Source organism: Podarcis gaigeae (genome assembly GCF_964106915.1).
Source record: "Podarcis gaigeae genome assembly, chromosome: 2".
NCBI classification, from domain to species: Eukaryota; Metazoa; Chordata; class Lepidosauria; order Squamata; family Lacertidae; genus Podarcis; species Podarcis gaigeae.
Window position 1 is genome coordinate 12632809 of NC_139679.1, and position 15388 is coordinate 12648196.

Consider the following 15388-nt stretch of genomic DNA (forward strand, 5'->3'; position numbering starts at 1 on the left):
GGTGATTCCTGATCTTTTTTTTAATATGTGGTGGACTTTTAAAAAAGCAAGGGTGTTTTGGGATATGATACATGATGAGATAAAAAAGATGTTTATCATTATTATACCCCCCCCCAAAAAAAAAACACCACACTCTGAAGTTTTTCTCTTAGGGATTATCGGGACAGAAGTTCCAAAAAAATATGACTAAGCTGTTTAAGTATGTAACAGCAGAAAGCTAGGATTTTCTGTGCACAAAAATTTAAGGAAGCCATTTCCTCACCAAAGAAGAATGTGATACACTATGTGGAATCAGCAAGTCCAACAGCTAAAATAAGAGAACCTAATGGCGATTGTTTTGTGGCAGAATGGAAGCGCTTTTCCAGAATATTTAAACAAATATTATAGTATGATGAATTCATGAGCAGGATTTGAGCTGTGAGCAACAGAAGGAATGATGAATTATTGTGTGGTGTTTATGATATAAAAGAGAGAAGGCAGGGTGCAGCAATGGGGGACAAAGTAAAAACACCATGAAAAATGGGAGGGGAAGTTGGGGGGGGGACCCAAAGGAAAAGTTATTATATTTTGGAGAGCTCATATGAAATTTTTAACATTTAATAAAATGTAATGAATAGAAAAAGAAAAGAAAAGGGTGGTAAGTTTCACTAGCAAAGCTAGAAATTAATTTTAAGTGGTATTTCAGGTAGAAGAGGTTTGTTTACCTACTTGAGGAAATAGCTGTATGTTTAATGGCACTACTTCATGATCTAGAAAGCAATTCAGCCCATGTCCATTGGGTGGGGTGGAGGCCGAAATGGTGCAATAAAGATCAGCGTCTCCTGATAACAGGCAGCCAGGGTTAATACTGTCTGAAGAAAGGCAGGCTGAAAGCACTCCAACTGCAGCTGATGACAGGACATAAGGCTAGGAAGTCGTTGGGAGTTCTGGTAGCCCCATTTTTAAAAGGATATCGCAGAGCTAGAAAGGGAAAATCAAATGATCAAAGGGACGAAGGGACCTTCACTTCAAGGGAAAGGCTAACGAGTTTAGGGTTTCTCGGTTTAAGGGGGAGTGACAGGGCATGACAGTTTGACAGGACTTGATAGAGCTCTATAAAGTTCTGGACAGTGTGGTGAAAACGGCAAGAGGCAGGTCTCCCTCTTTAGCAATACCAGAACAGGGATGGGGGATCTGTGGTTCTCCAGATGTCAACTCCAACTCCTAGACTCCCTTGGCCCATTGGCTGGGACTAATGAAATCCAAAAACATCTGGAGGGCCACAAGTTCCTCACCACTGACTTATAATTTGGGGGTTATTCAGTAAAACAGATGAGCATTATCAGTTCAAGACTGAGAAATTGAGAATTCAGTGCTTTTCTGCACACAACGCATCACCCATTGAGGGAATTCATGCCAATTCCTGGAAAGCTGTCCAAACAGGTAAGAAAGGGGCAGGGACTGGTGGGACTGGGAATCTAGGTGACAGCCTGCAGGGTCAGGAGACAATGTGGAAACAGCAACTGAGGTCCAGCTCCGAGGGCCTCCTGGTGGTTCCGTCACTGCGAGAAGTGAGGTTGCAGGGAACCAGATAGAGGGCCTTCTCGGTAGTGGCACCCACCCTGTGGAACACCCTCCCATCAGATGGCAAAGAGATAAACAACTATCTGAAGACATCTGAAGGCAGCCCTGTTTAGGGACGTTTTTAATGTTTTGTTGTGTTTTTAATATTCTGTTGGGAGCTGCCCAGAGTGCCTGGGGAAACCCAGCCAGATGGGCGGGGTATAAATAATAAATTATGGAGGACTTCCGGGTTGGCGCCATCGTTTAATGGCGGATTCCCTCCGAGCTCCGGAGGGAATCGGCTCTGCAGAGACCGGGTCTTACCGCTGCGGCGACGCGGGGACCCTTAAAATCACAGGCGTAGAAGCCTATGAGCGTAGTGACTCGGCGGGCACCATTTGCGCCCCCCCAATCCGTGAAGGAGCCTTTTTAAAGGCTTCGGAACAGGGACGGGGTGCGACGCAGTGCTGAGAGTACTCCTTCATCTGCGGAGTGAAGCTGCGAGCCATTATCGGAGAGCGCTGACTTTTTCCTTGGAACATTCAGACTCTAAAACATCAACCCGTGAGTAATACGGAAATTGGAATATTAAAGGAAAATTTTGCGGATCAGGAACGAGCGGGGAAGGGTTAAAAAGGAAGTCCACCCCCCCCCTCTTTGTAAACAATTTAAAGCAAAGGACCTGCTAGCTAAGGTCGAGAGAATCTTTTCTTTTTTTAGTAGAAGACTTTAATTTCACGGTTTTGACATTATAAGAATTTTTGCTGGAGGATAAAAGATTAATTTTGGGAGCTGAAGTTTCACCCCCCCCCCCCCGGACCCGGGAGTGTCCCACGAGAGAGCCTGTTGATGAAAGACTGTAAAGTTTGACAGCTGTCAAGTTGGCTGTCGAGACGGAAAAGGAGAACCTAGTTTTTGTTGCTTCTGTTGGTTAATTTGTAATAATTTGTTGAAAATAAGGAAGGGCTGATACAAAATAACCTGACTTTTGGACTTGAGCTGAAAGGAATACTAAGGAACTAAAATCCCCCTAGAGGGGTTTAGTGACATTACAGGAATGGCTGGAGGAAGGAAAATCCAGGCTGAATTGGACAGAGCATTTGTTCTCTTGGGAAAACTACAAGGCCAATCTGATGATTTGGCTACAAATGTTACAGCTCTGGACTTAGCAGTAAAGAACATTGTTGAACCTGATAAGGACTTGAAACAAGGAGCCTATCCAATTGAACAAATAGAGAAAACGGAGAGCTTTGACAATATGGAGCAGGTGACAGATGTTGTCCCTGAAGAAAAGGAAGGAGGAGCTGACACTTTGCAGAAGTTAAAGGCGAGCAACATTTTGAAGCCTGACATGATGACAAAAAAGGAAAATAAAAATCTGATGTGGAGAACCTGGCCTGAATTGGAGGTGGAAGCTGGAGCCTGGGGGACATTTGGACTTGAAAGGAGTATAAAACAAGATTTGAAGTACCCCATAAGCTTTATCCCTAAAAATGTAGGTCTGGCTGGTAGAAATATGGATCCTGTTGGGCCGGAGCTTCTTCGAGATTTGGATCCTGTTGGGCTGGAGCTTCTTCGAGATTTGGAGTTTAACATTAAAGACTACCAAAAAGACCAGCAGAGAGGAACTGAGAGAGAATTGAGAGCCTCGAACCTGAGATCTCCAGGCTAAACAGTATATTGAGACTGATGGATTTTTGTTGAGGACTGAAACCGGGAAAAGGGTGGGTGGAGTTTGGGAATCCAAAGGGTATATAAATATAGTTTGTTTTATTTTTACTTTGCTTTGCTATTGGTATGGAAATTGGGAAAGACGTGGAAGGGAAATTTTGGTCGACTTTAGGAAAAATGTTTAAAATGTTTAAGAAAAAATAATGAGGTATAAATATTGATGTGTAAATTTGGTTAAGTTAAAACTGATCTTTTTTTAAATGGCTAAATTAAATGAAAATAAGGTTTGTAAATATAAATTGAGGAAATGGAAGAAAGAAGAAAAATAAAATAATAATATGTTAGATTAAATTAAATTAAGTTAAAATGGAGAAGTAAATTAAGGATTTGCTGAGCCAATAATTTAAACTGGAATACAAGAAGGGGAGGTGTGAGGAGGTCTGAGAAACAAGTTAAAAGAAAATAAGTATTTGAACTTTCAGGTGTTTTTAATTGTTTTTATTTTTAAGTTTTGGATTTTTGGATTTTTTTGTTTATTTTTGTCTTTGTTGTTATATGTGTTGTTCTTTTTTGAAAATGCTAATAAATATTCATTTAAAAAATAATAATAAATTATGATGAGGAGGAGGAAGATGATGATGATTATTATTATTATTTGGGCTTTGTTTGGACTAACTGCTGCTAATAGCAGGCGATACAAAATCAGGTTTCCCACAAAGGGGGTTGGATCACTGGTCTCCTGCTGTCTCAGAAAGTTTGGCAAAAGTCTACTAAGCAGGATGATTTCACAGGCACAAGGGAAGTCAGGAACAAGCGAGGTGAAGCAGAGTAAGGCAGGGAGCCTGAAATATCACCAGTCCTGAGAGATCTGCATTGGCTCCCAGTACGTTTCCAAGCACAATTCAAAGTGTTGATGCTGACCTTCAAAGCCCTCAACGCCCTCGGTCCTGTATACCTGAAGGAGCATCTCCACCCCCATAGTTCTGCCCGGACACTGAGATCCAGCGCCAAGGACCTTCTGGCGGTTCCCTCATTGCGAGAAGTGAGGTTACAGGGAACCAGACAGAGGGCCTTCTCGGTAGTGGCACCCATCCTGTGGAACACCCTCCCTTCAGATGTCAAGGAAATAAGAAGCTATCCTATTTTTAAAAGACATCTGAAGGCAGCCTTGTTTAGGGAAGTTTTTAATATTTAATGCTGTATTGTTTTTAACATGTGATTGGGAGCCACCCGGAGTGGCTGGGGAGACTCAGCCAGATGGGCGGGTTATAAATAATAAATAAATAATAATAATAATAATAATAATAATAATAATAATTATTATTATTATTATTATTATTATTATTATTATATCACAAGAAACAGCAGGGAATTCAAGCATCCAAGCTCACATAGGGGGAAACCACATGAAGGCATTAAGCCAGGAAATTTGGAGGCCTTAAATGTTCCAAAGCGATGTACTGCTCAGGGGAAAGGGGCTTCAGCTTAACTTCTGGAAGGCCTTTATAGCACACGGACACAGCTCACCACAGCAGTGTAACAGCCCTAGCTTCATCGTCCGGGAAAAGCGTACGCCTCCAACTCACAAGAAAGGCCACCTGCATTCCACTGCAGAGATTAGCTGAAACACAGCAAGACAAATTCCCTTGCCACCCTGCTCAAACTGCCGGCTGCCTCCCCAAGTCCCCCTGAAACAGCAACTTCATCTGCTAAGTAGGTGGCAAATTCATCACAGCAGACAGGACTTATCTCTGGCTCTGGGTGAAAACAGCCCGGATTTACCAGGCCATTCACCATTAAGAACCCCCCCCCCCCCCAGCAAATGACGCTTTGCAGATGCTGTGGCATTGGTGAGAACAAAGCCTTCTTTGCTGCTGCTGCTGCTACAGCCCACAACTTCTGAAAGGAGGAGATCTATGCAACAATCAGTTGGCTTCGACTCTCTCCTCCAGCAGTACTTGTAATCTAGCTAACCTTCCTTCCTTGGTGGTGTCAGATCCTCAGGAAACCAGCCGTGCTTCAGTTGGAGGAGAGGACAAGGAGGTTGTGGCCATCAAACAGCATCCCTAGAAAGTGTCCTGAGTCTGGCAAGCAGCATAAAGTTAGCTGCACAGCTTAAGCACATGGCCCAGTGGGATGGGTCAGAAGCTCAGAGGTAGAGAGTCTACTTTCCATGCTGAAACCCTGGAGAACCACTCTGGTGGTCAATACAGACAATACTGAACTAGATGGAGCAATGGTCTAACTCAGTATAATAATAATACAGTGGTACCTCGGGTTAAGAACTTAATTCATTCTGGAGGGCCGTACTTAACCTGAAACTGTTCTTAACCTGAAGCACCACTTTAGCTAATGGGGCCTCCTGCTGCTGCCGGAGCACGATTTGTGTTCTCATCCTGAAGCAAAGTTCTTAACCTGAGGTATTATTTCTGGGTTAGCGGAGTCTGTAACCTGAAGCGTATGTAACCTGAAGCGTATGTAACCCGAGGTACCACTGTACAGACAATACTGAGCTAGATGGACCAATGGTCTAACTCAGTACAAATAATAATAATGATAATAATGAAAAAAATAATAATAAATTTTATTTATAACCTGTCCTCCCCGGCCAGAGCCAGGCTCAGGGCGGCTAACACCAATAAAATTTCAGTAAAACCAGAATACGAAGAAAAGAAAAGAGAAGAAAACAATTTAAAATACAGGTTAAAATGCAATTTAAAATGCAGCCTCATTTTAAAAGTCAAAAGCATAACTGGAGGAAACATAAGGATCAGACCGAGTCCAAAACAAAGGCCAGGCGGAACAGCTCTGTCTTGCAGGCCCTGCGGAAAGATGTCAAGTCCCGCAGGGCCCTGGTCTCTTGTGACAGAGCCTTCCACCAAGTCGGGGCCAGGACTGAAAAGGCCCTGGCCCGAGTTGAGACCAACCTAACCACCTGCTTCATGCCAGCTATGGGCTTGTGCTATTTTGTTATGTTAATGCAACTTAGGTAGGATGTAGTGAACTCAAGGAGAAAGTTGGCCCGGTTGGGGGGGATTGGAAGGGGTTTTTTTCTGAGGAAACTGGGAAGTCTGGGCACAAGTCACCCAACAGATGGGCAGCAATGAGGGGGAGAAGAGGCCCAGCACCTTGTGGAATAGCGAGAGCGGAGAGCCCAGGAGCACGATGGAGGAGGGTCCTGGAGAAGAGAAGAGCTACTGGACTTGAGTAGAATGAGTCAAGAGATAGCAAGGAAGAGTTCAGGAGGAGATACATGGCTGGTACAGTGGAGTGGGCTTTGGTCTAAGGCAGGTAGATCCAACAGGTAGATCGCGATCTAGCGGTAGATCGCGGGGGTGTTCCAGGTAGATCGCGAGATCTCTGGGGTGCTCCTGATCGATCCCCCAGAAAAACTCAACAACTCTGGGCATAGCTCTCAACGTTTCCCCTTTTTTAAAGGGAAATTCCTTTATTCCGAATATGATTCCTCGCAAGAAAAGGGAAAAGTTGACAGCTATGACTCTGGGTCATCCTCTCCACAAAAAGCTCAACAACTCTGATCAACTCCCCCCCCCCCCAAAAAAAAAAAGATCAACAACTCTTGGCAATGACAATGGGTAGATCACTGCCAGTTTTTTATAGTGGGAATAGATTGCAGTCTCTTGGGAGTTGGACGTGCCTGGTCTAAGGGATTGAGACTTTATAATCAGACTACTGGGCCCAAAAATTGCTCTCAAAGGATGGGGGGGTGGGATGAAATAGGTGAGGTACCGTAATTCAGAACTCATTTGCTCCATTTTTTATTTATTTGAACTACAGTCGTATCTTTGTTCCCAAACAGAATGCATTCCAGGAGTCCGTTTGACTCCCGGAACTGTTCAAAAACCAAGGCACAGCTTCCAACTGGCTGCAGGAGCGTCCTGCAGCCAATCAGAAGCCGTACCAGACGTTTGGCTTCCCAAAATAGTTGGAAAACCAGAACACTCACCTCCGGGTTGTGGTCATTCGGGAGCCAAGGCATTTGAGATCCAAGGTACAACTGTACTCTAAAATGCATCTTAGATGTGCCTAGTGACCAGTGTTTGATATTCACCAGGTACCAGGGACATTTTGCACCTGTCTCTCAACCACTTACAACCAAGTTAAGATGCCTGGGCACAAGGATGGTACCTGATGTTTCCATGATCTGAAGGTGCATGCCTGGGGATCCTCAGATTTTGACTGTTTTCACACACTAGCAACACACCCTGTAGAATTCTATCTCTTATATTTTAGCTGCACAATCAGAATTACTTTCGGAAACCGAAAAGCCGTATTGAAAAGTACAACTTTGGAGCCGTTTGGCTCCCAGATGGCAACTAGGCATTCTGTTTTGGCGGCCGTAACCCTGGTTTAAGGAGCCATTTGGCGCCTAGAGTTTCTAACACTGTTTAGTGAGATAATGCTGCTTGCCTTATTCTCTGCCTCTGTCCTAACAATTTGCAATGCGGAAGCTTTTGCTACCACGGTAATGCTACAGCGTTGACATGTTCCAAAGAGCTTCTTCCGCTGCAACCCTTCCAGACTCCCAAAGCTCTCTTTCCTGGGGAGTCACTACCAAGTTAAACCCACATCAACAAACACTGCAAAATCAGGCTTCGTTTGTGTGTGTCGGGAACAGCCTCCCACACTCTCCCTCCCAAGGCCCCTGGAAAAAAAAGGTTGCCTTTCACCTAAAGTCCTGCAGTGTTTGCAAGTAACTTTGGGGAGCACAAACTGTTGTGGCTGCCTTGATGTTTTCTCCAGAACTGATTGAACACTCCTATCCATGACAAGTTAAGCAGCAGCAACAGAAAACTAACATTTCTATCCATGAAACAGAAACACAGGGAAAAGGAAAGCTCTATATGTGCCCCCTTCTCTCTCTCTCTCTCTCTCTCTCTCTCTCTCTCTCTTTCTCTCTCTCTTAATAGAATCCTTGTCAAACTGGCTCCATAAGCAGCACTTGCTGGCCTTAAGATGCTATTATTAAAAATACCAACTCTAAGAGTCTGCCAGAGAGGTGCGGGAGAAGCTGGTAGAAAACAGAGGTCTCCCCAGATAAGCAATTGTTAACATGATCCATATGGTACACAAGTTGCCTTTCTGTTTAACCAAAATGATAATGGCCAAAGAATGCAGGGGAAGGGGAAGGGGGGGTTCCTAGGAGAGAATGGGAGCCGGGACAAAGCCTGCTAGTTAAAGCGTTCTCTGGAGCCGAGTTAAAAGAAAAACTCATTGTGAAAAGGAGCTGCAGCTTTCTGATTCTTTGCAGCTTAAGGAACTGCGCCCACCCCCCACCCCACTCCCTGGCACATCCAAGACCAGGAAGCCCCAGAAGCCAAGGCCCGCTTTTCCTGCGCTAGAAAACAAAACAAAACACCTCGGTTATATGCATGTAAATTCTGGCAGGATTCTTTATGAAAGGTCTCCGGCTACAGAAAACGAACGTAAGGCACGTCATCAATCACAAGTTTTAACTGCATCGTGCAAAGCCCCAAACCGATCATTTTTGGCCTCCTAGCGTCTTTAAGACTTTGTGTGTTTGAGAAAGATACTGTCCTACTTCGCTGTACGGCAAACCCCTTTCCAAATGATATTAATACACTATTTGTCAAAAGTAATCCTCAAAGGGCAGCAAGAGAAAAGTATAACCTCATTCATGGTTCATAAATCGTTCATGGTTCATAAATTGATCCAAGGCAAATGCTCAATTTAATAAATGTGCTACACTAGTAAGGTATTCTCCTTATCACTATCCTGGTAATTGCTGAATTCAGAGTAACAGGTTTGCTTGTTTGTTTTTAAAAAGGCAAAACTGTTTCCATTTGGACTTTTCACAAAAATGCTTTAATTTGAAGGGGAGGGGAAATCTGTTATCAGGAACAACTGCGCAAAAAAAGCTTAAGTACTTATTTTAGTCAAAGTAATTATAGGATGCACTCTCTTTCACAATCCTTCAAGGATGCGTATCACGAAAACCCCCACTTTTGCAATAAAGTAACCTTTGTAACAGCATAATCCGGAGCATGCTTATTCAGAAGGTAAATCCCACTGAGATCAACGAGACTTACTCCCAAGTAAATGTGCACAGGATTGCTTCGGTTGAAAGAGTGCCTGTCACTTAAATAATGTTTAGTTGAGTAGCCAACTGCTTTTAAGCCAATTGATTAGATAGAAACACGTTTGCATCTTGTCAAAACCTAAATACAGACATCCATTTGTGATACTGAAGGGAGTGCAGGATAACTTAGCAATCAAATGCTTCCACTCATTGCTGCAATATCATATTTAATGGGGGAAGGAGGGTTTAAACATCCTTATTACAGTAACGTACCAAGAGCATGATAGCTGTTTGTTTGTTTGTTTGTTTGTTTGTTTGTTTGTTTGTTTTTAAAGCAAGTGTAGCCTTAACCCAGAATCTCACTGATTATCATTGGTACCAGCAATTAATCAACTAAAACTTTCATTGATCCATCTACTGATTAACCCAATTAAATCTTGCAGCCTCAAGTTTTTAACTACTCAGTAGTTACAATATACAATATACAAAACAATCAATTGAAGAACCTTCCTTGTACTGGGCTGTTTTGCCTGCTGACTGAACTGCAGCTATTTGGCCAGCCATTGACAATTTAACCCCCCAAAAAAGAAGTCGCAGTCAAAGAAACTGTGGTTGAGTCCACCCTAGTGGTATACAGCACTTTCAGGACTGCAGAAAATAAATTTAGGATAAAAATTAAAACCAGGCAGGCACCTCAACTTAAAAAACTGCATAATTCACACAAAGCATTCTCTGTCCATATATCCCATATCGGCACAATAAATTTGGTAATTAAGGACAGATCTTCTCACCATTACAAGCACAGCACTTGGAGATCACTTTCCTTCAGTAAATATGTGCACATTAAACAGAAACAATGCCTGGGCTTCAAAACCCATGGATACATAACCTAGAGGCCATGTTTGGGCTTAGGGTATAGTAATTCTTCCCAGGGGCAATTGGGAGTGGTGGGAGAGAAACATTATTAATATGTCTACTCGATGGATTCCCGAAGCAGAGAAGAAGGGTTATAAATCTAGGTCAAGCCTACTTTTCAGCATTCCTAGATTTTAACAGCGGAAACACCCACTGGGACCAGCCAGCTTGATCTAACAGTGGGCAGCTGAATTATCTCAGAAAAAAACTTAGCTGACCAATGGTGCTTCGCAAAAACAAGCTCCCCCCACCCTTAAGCAGCATGTTTAAGATGAGACCTGAAGCCCCATACAAATTCAGGGCAAGGCTGATTTAGAATAACGCCAATGGCAGAAAACACAATTGTTAGGCAGCCTAGCCTAAACACGGTCACTGTTTTAAGATGCTGCTCCTTATGAGCCAGAAATTGGCTCACCTGCTGCTGATGCTTTTCTCCATGTCGCACCAAGAAAAGGGGGGCACTGAATGATACAGAGCAAGCAACTTCTTCTGTAGCCAAACTGGTGCCTTCCAGATACAGTGGTACCTCGGGTTACATACTCTTCAGGTTACAGACTCCGCTAACCCAGAAATAATACCTCAGGTTAAGAACTTTGATTCAGGATGAGAACAGAAATCGTTCTCCAGCGGTGCGGCAGCAGCAGGAGGCCCCGGTGCTTCAGAACAGTTTCAGGTTAAGAACGGACCTCCGGAACGAATTAAGTACGTAACCAGAGGTACCACTGTACTGCTGAACTGCAACTCCCATCAACTCTGACCATACGCCCTGCTGGAGGAAAGTTGGAAGTCCAATAATCTCTGGCATAGGCTCCATATACATTCCTTAATTTGAAGTTAGTAGAGAAAACACAGTGCTCGAAATTTGCCACCCTTCCCGTCCACAACAACGGGGAGCCATCATATATGTGGCACCCTCCCTGTGGAACGCCTTTCCATCGGATGTCAAGGAGATAAAGAACTACACAACTTTTAGAAGACATCTGAAGTCAGCCCTGCAATGGGAAATTTTTAATGTTGGGCATTTTATTATGTTTTTATATGTGCTGGAAGCCACTCAGAGCGGCTGGGGTATAAATAATAAAATTGTTGTTATTGTTATGTGCAAGAGGTAAAGGGTAAAGGTAAAGGGACCCCTGACTATTAGGTCCAGTCGTGACCGACTCTGGGGTTGCGGCGCTCATCTCACTTTATTGGCCGAGGGAGCCGGCGTACAGCTTCCAGGTCACGTGGCCAGCATGACTAAGCCACTTTTGGCGAACCAGAGCAGCGCACGGAAACGCCGTTTACCTTCCTGCCAGAGAGGTACCTATTTATCTACTTGCACTTTGACGTGCTTTCAAACTGCTAGGTTGGCAGGAGCAGGGACCGAGCAAAGGGAGCTCACCCCATCGTGGGGATTCGAACCGCCAACCTCCTGATCGGCAAGTCCTAGGCTCTGTGGTTTAACCCACAGCGCCAACAAATAGGGATTAATCAGAGTGACCTAAGCTTTCCTTTAGGGATTCCAGGAGGACTTTTTCCCCCAAAGGCATCTTCTCCTTTGCAGCCTCCATAAACTACATGCACGCATGTGCATTTTTGAAAGCTGACTCACACACACACACACGCATGCATGCATGTGAATAACAGGCTATAATAATAATAATAATAATAATAATAATTTATTATTTATACCCCGCCCATCTGGCTGAGTTTTCCCCAGCCACTCTGAAGCACTCAAGAATCAAATACTTGATGGGGCCCCTAGAGATGACCCCCATCCCCTCCATTCCTGCGCAGGCTTCAGCAGCCCACCTCCTCCCCTTCCCCTGCCTGGGGTCGCATTTCTAGAGTGTGCAAAATAATGTCATGGATGATGGGAGAGACTCTGCCTCAAACTGACATTGTTTGAAGCCGCTCTGCATGCTCCCTGCAAGTTGGGCTAATTGACAACTCACTAAACCCACAACCTGAGGGGATTTTCAAAGGCAATCAATAGGAGATGCATGTGCAGCCCAGGGAGGGTCCCGGTTTTTTAAGCCCCCCACCCCACCCGCTCCCTCCCTCCCACCGCCTGCAAGCGAGGGACCCTGGGCGGTGGCAAAGAAAAGGGAACAGCCACTGCCACGCTGAATCAAAATTCCTCCAGAGACGGCTGCTTCTCTCGCCCCAGGGGTCAGGGCAGACACAGCATCCAAACAAAGGGCCCTGGTTTCTGGTTGCCCCCAAATATACCCGTGTTTGCTCCCTGCTCTCCAACTGGCGCTAAATAAATGTACACAAACGCACTCACACAGAAGCTGAGCATCTTCCCCCCACCCCACCCGGTCCCCTTTAAAAGCCCTACATTGCAGAGATCCAGAGACATCTCTCCATATTCCACTAGTTCTTCCGTTTCCACAAACCTATAACTTCCACGGCCCTTCCCGAGCCCCCCAGATGGCTCAACCTGCTGCCCCACTTCCGAAAGGCAATCCACGCGCAATAGTGGACATCTCCCAGCCCCGGACACGCACAGAGCGAGCCTCCCGAAGACCCACAAGCCGTGCAGGCAAGGTCTCTCTCCCCGTCCCACAAGCCCCGGCGACCTTTGCTCTTGCGCGCAGGGTTTGTGCCCCGACGGCACGAGAATAATCCCCAAATACTTAACCAGCACCCACCCCACCCCCCAGTGAAAAATGACACCCCCCTTTGCTTCCCAGAGAGTCATGTCGCCAGAACAGTAATCGAGATCAGGAGATTCCCCACCCCCACGCGCGATCTAGGAGGTTTAGAGGTTTCGCGTCTGGCACGACATAAAAGGTCGCGCGTAAAATCCACGAGGGGAACCCTGTCACCAGGCGCACGCCTACCCTGCGCAACGTAAACACAGGAGCTTCAGACACTCTTTTTTTTTGACCCCAAAAAAGGGAGGGAGGAAAAAAAGAAAAAAACCCTACTCCCTCAACACGGGTCTCAGCCCCCCCCCAGGCAGTTTTGCAAAGCAAAGTACCCCCCACCTACCCATGTGTGTGTGTTCCCACCTCAGGGGTGCCAACTTGAATAAAATATTGGGGGTCGGGTGGGGAAGCCGTCCCCCGCATAATCGATCGCACGATCCGGTGCACACACACACCGTTTGAATGGCAATGCCCATCAACTTGGGTGGGGGGCGCCCCCCTCAAATATTTTATGGGAGCGAAGACCCCTCGCCCCTAGGAGGTGGCTCCACCGCGCAAACGACAACCGGCTAGTTTCCAGGGAAAGCAAGCCTTCGCAGCTGCATGTTTTGGCCGGGGAAACCCAGCCCACCCTACGTTGCCGATGATCCGGTGGATCAGGAGCACACCAGATCCCCAGGGCTCGCCTTCCCGACGCGAGGCAGCCCGAGCGCCGTCTCCCACCCCCAACCCCCCTGCCCCGGGAGAGACTCCGATCCCCATCCCAACCCCTCCGGACGATCTCGGGAGGGCCGCCCGGAACCCGGCCCGGCCCGCTGTCAGCGCCTCGCCCCCTAACTCACCTACTCATCCCGGCGCGTCCCTAGCGGAACCCGGCGCAGCCCCCTGGTCCGCGTGGCCGGGGCGCTGCGGCGGCGCAGGCGGGCGCGGCGCAGCTGTGGGTGGCCGCGGAACTCGGCATCCTCCTGCCGCCGCCCGGCCGGGACAACGCGGAGCCGGAGCCGGGATCTGCTACTGCCTCCGCTGGTCGAGCAGCTCCAGGCTGCGTGCCGCCCTCCGCTTGCCCAGGCAGGCTCTGCGTCTCCTGACCCGCCCCTTTCCCCCATGCGCCCACCCGCCTCTCTCGCCGGCTCCACCCCCCTCCCCTTCGGCTCCCGGCTCCAGATTCACCGCCCATTCGATCCCCCCGCCTCCGATGACCTAACCCTTCCCGTCAGTCCGTCCGTCTATCCATCCACTCGGGCTTATCATCCCCTCGCGCACCAGGCGAGGAGGCGAGGGGTGGTGGCAACGCGTTGGGTGCGCAGAGAAGCCCCGCAAAATGTTTTCAAAGGCTGCCTAGGGAAGAAGGAATTCCCTCCCTTAAAACATCACGGTCAGGTAATCTGGTTAAGCGTGTACACAATTCAAGATATGTAGATATAGATCCATAGGCGTAGCCAGAGGGGTGCATGAAATAAACAAAATACAAAGTAAATAATAAAAAATACTTCATTAGATGACCGATTGCATGGCAGATAACTCGGTTCTGCCCCCAACATAAAGCCTGTGTCCCCTATAACAAATCCTGACTAGTAAAGGTAAAGGGACCCCTGACCATTAGGTCCAGTCATGGCCAACTCTGGGGTTGCGGCACTCATCTCGCTTTATTGACCAAGGGAGCCAGCGTACAGCTTCCGGGTCATGACTAAGCCGCTTCTGGCGAACCAGAGCAGCGCACGGAAACACCGTTTACCTTCCCGCCGGAGCGGTACCTATTTATCTACTTGCACTTTGACATGCTTTCGAACTGCTAGGTTGGCAGGAGCAGGGAGCGAGCAACGGGAGCTCACCCCGTTGCAGGGATTCGAACCGCCGACCTTCTGATCAGCAAGTCCTAGGCTTTGTGGTTTAACTTTAGACCACAGCGCCACCATTCATGCAAAGCATCCCCACCCCCACCCCCTTATGTACTTCTTAACTTCTAGCCATTGCACCAGATTATACAGAGTCTACATATATCTAGATTGTTATTGTTTGGAGGGTTTTTCAAAACATTATTTCATATAACAAAAGATTTTTAAAAAGAAGCCAGACATGGACTGGATAACCTCAACATGACTAGGTAGTCATTTCCTCCTCCTCCTGCTTCTTTTTAAATTAAATTTATATACCACCCTTCATCAAAAGATCTCAGGGCAGTTCACAGAATAAAATACCAGTTGAAACACAAGTGCAGTGGTACCTCAGGTTAAGTATTTAATTCGTTCCGGAGGTCCGTTCATAACCTGAAACTGTTCTTAACCTGAAGCACCACTTTAGCTAATGGGGCCTCCTGCTGCTGCCATGCCGCCGGAGCACAATTTCTGTTCTCATCCTGAAGCAAAGTTCTTAACCTGAAGCACGATTTCTGGGTTAGCGGAGTCTGTAACATGAAGCGTATGTAACCTGAAGCGTATGTAACCCAAGGTACCACTGTAATTAATTCAACCAAAACAATGCCCCCTTTCCCATAGATACATTTAAAAGGCTGTAGGATATTAATCAGCCGAAGGCCTGGTTAAAGAAGATTGTTTTCGTC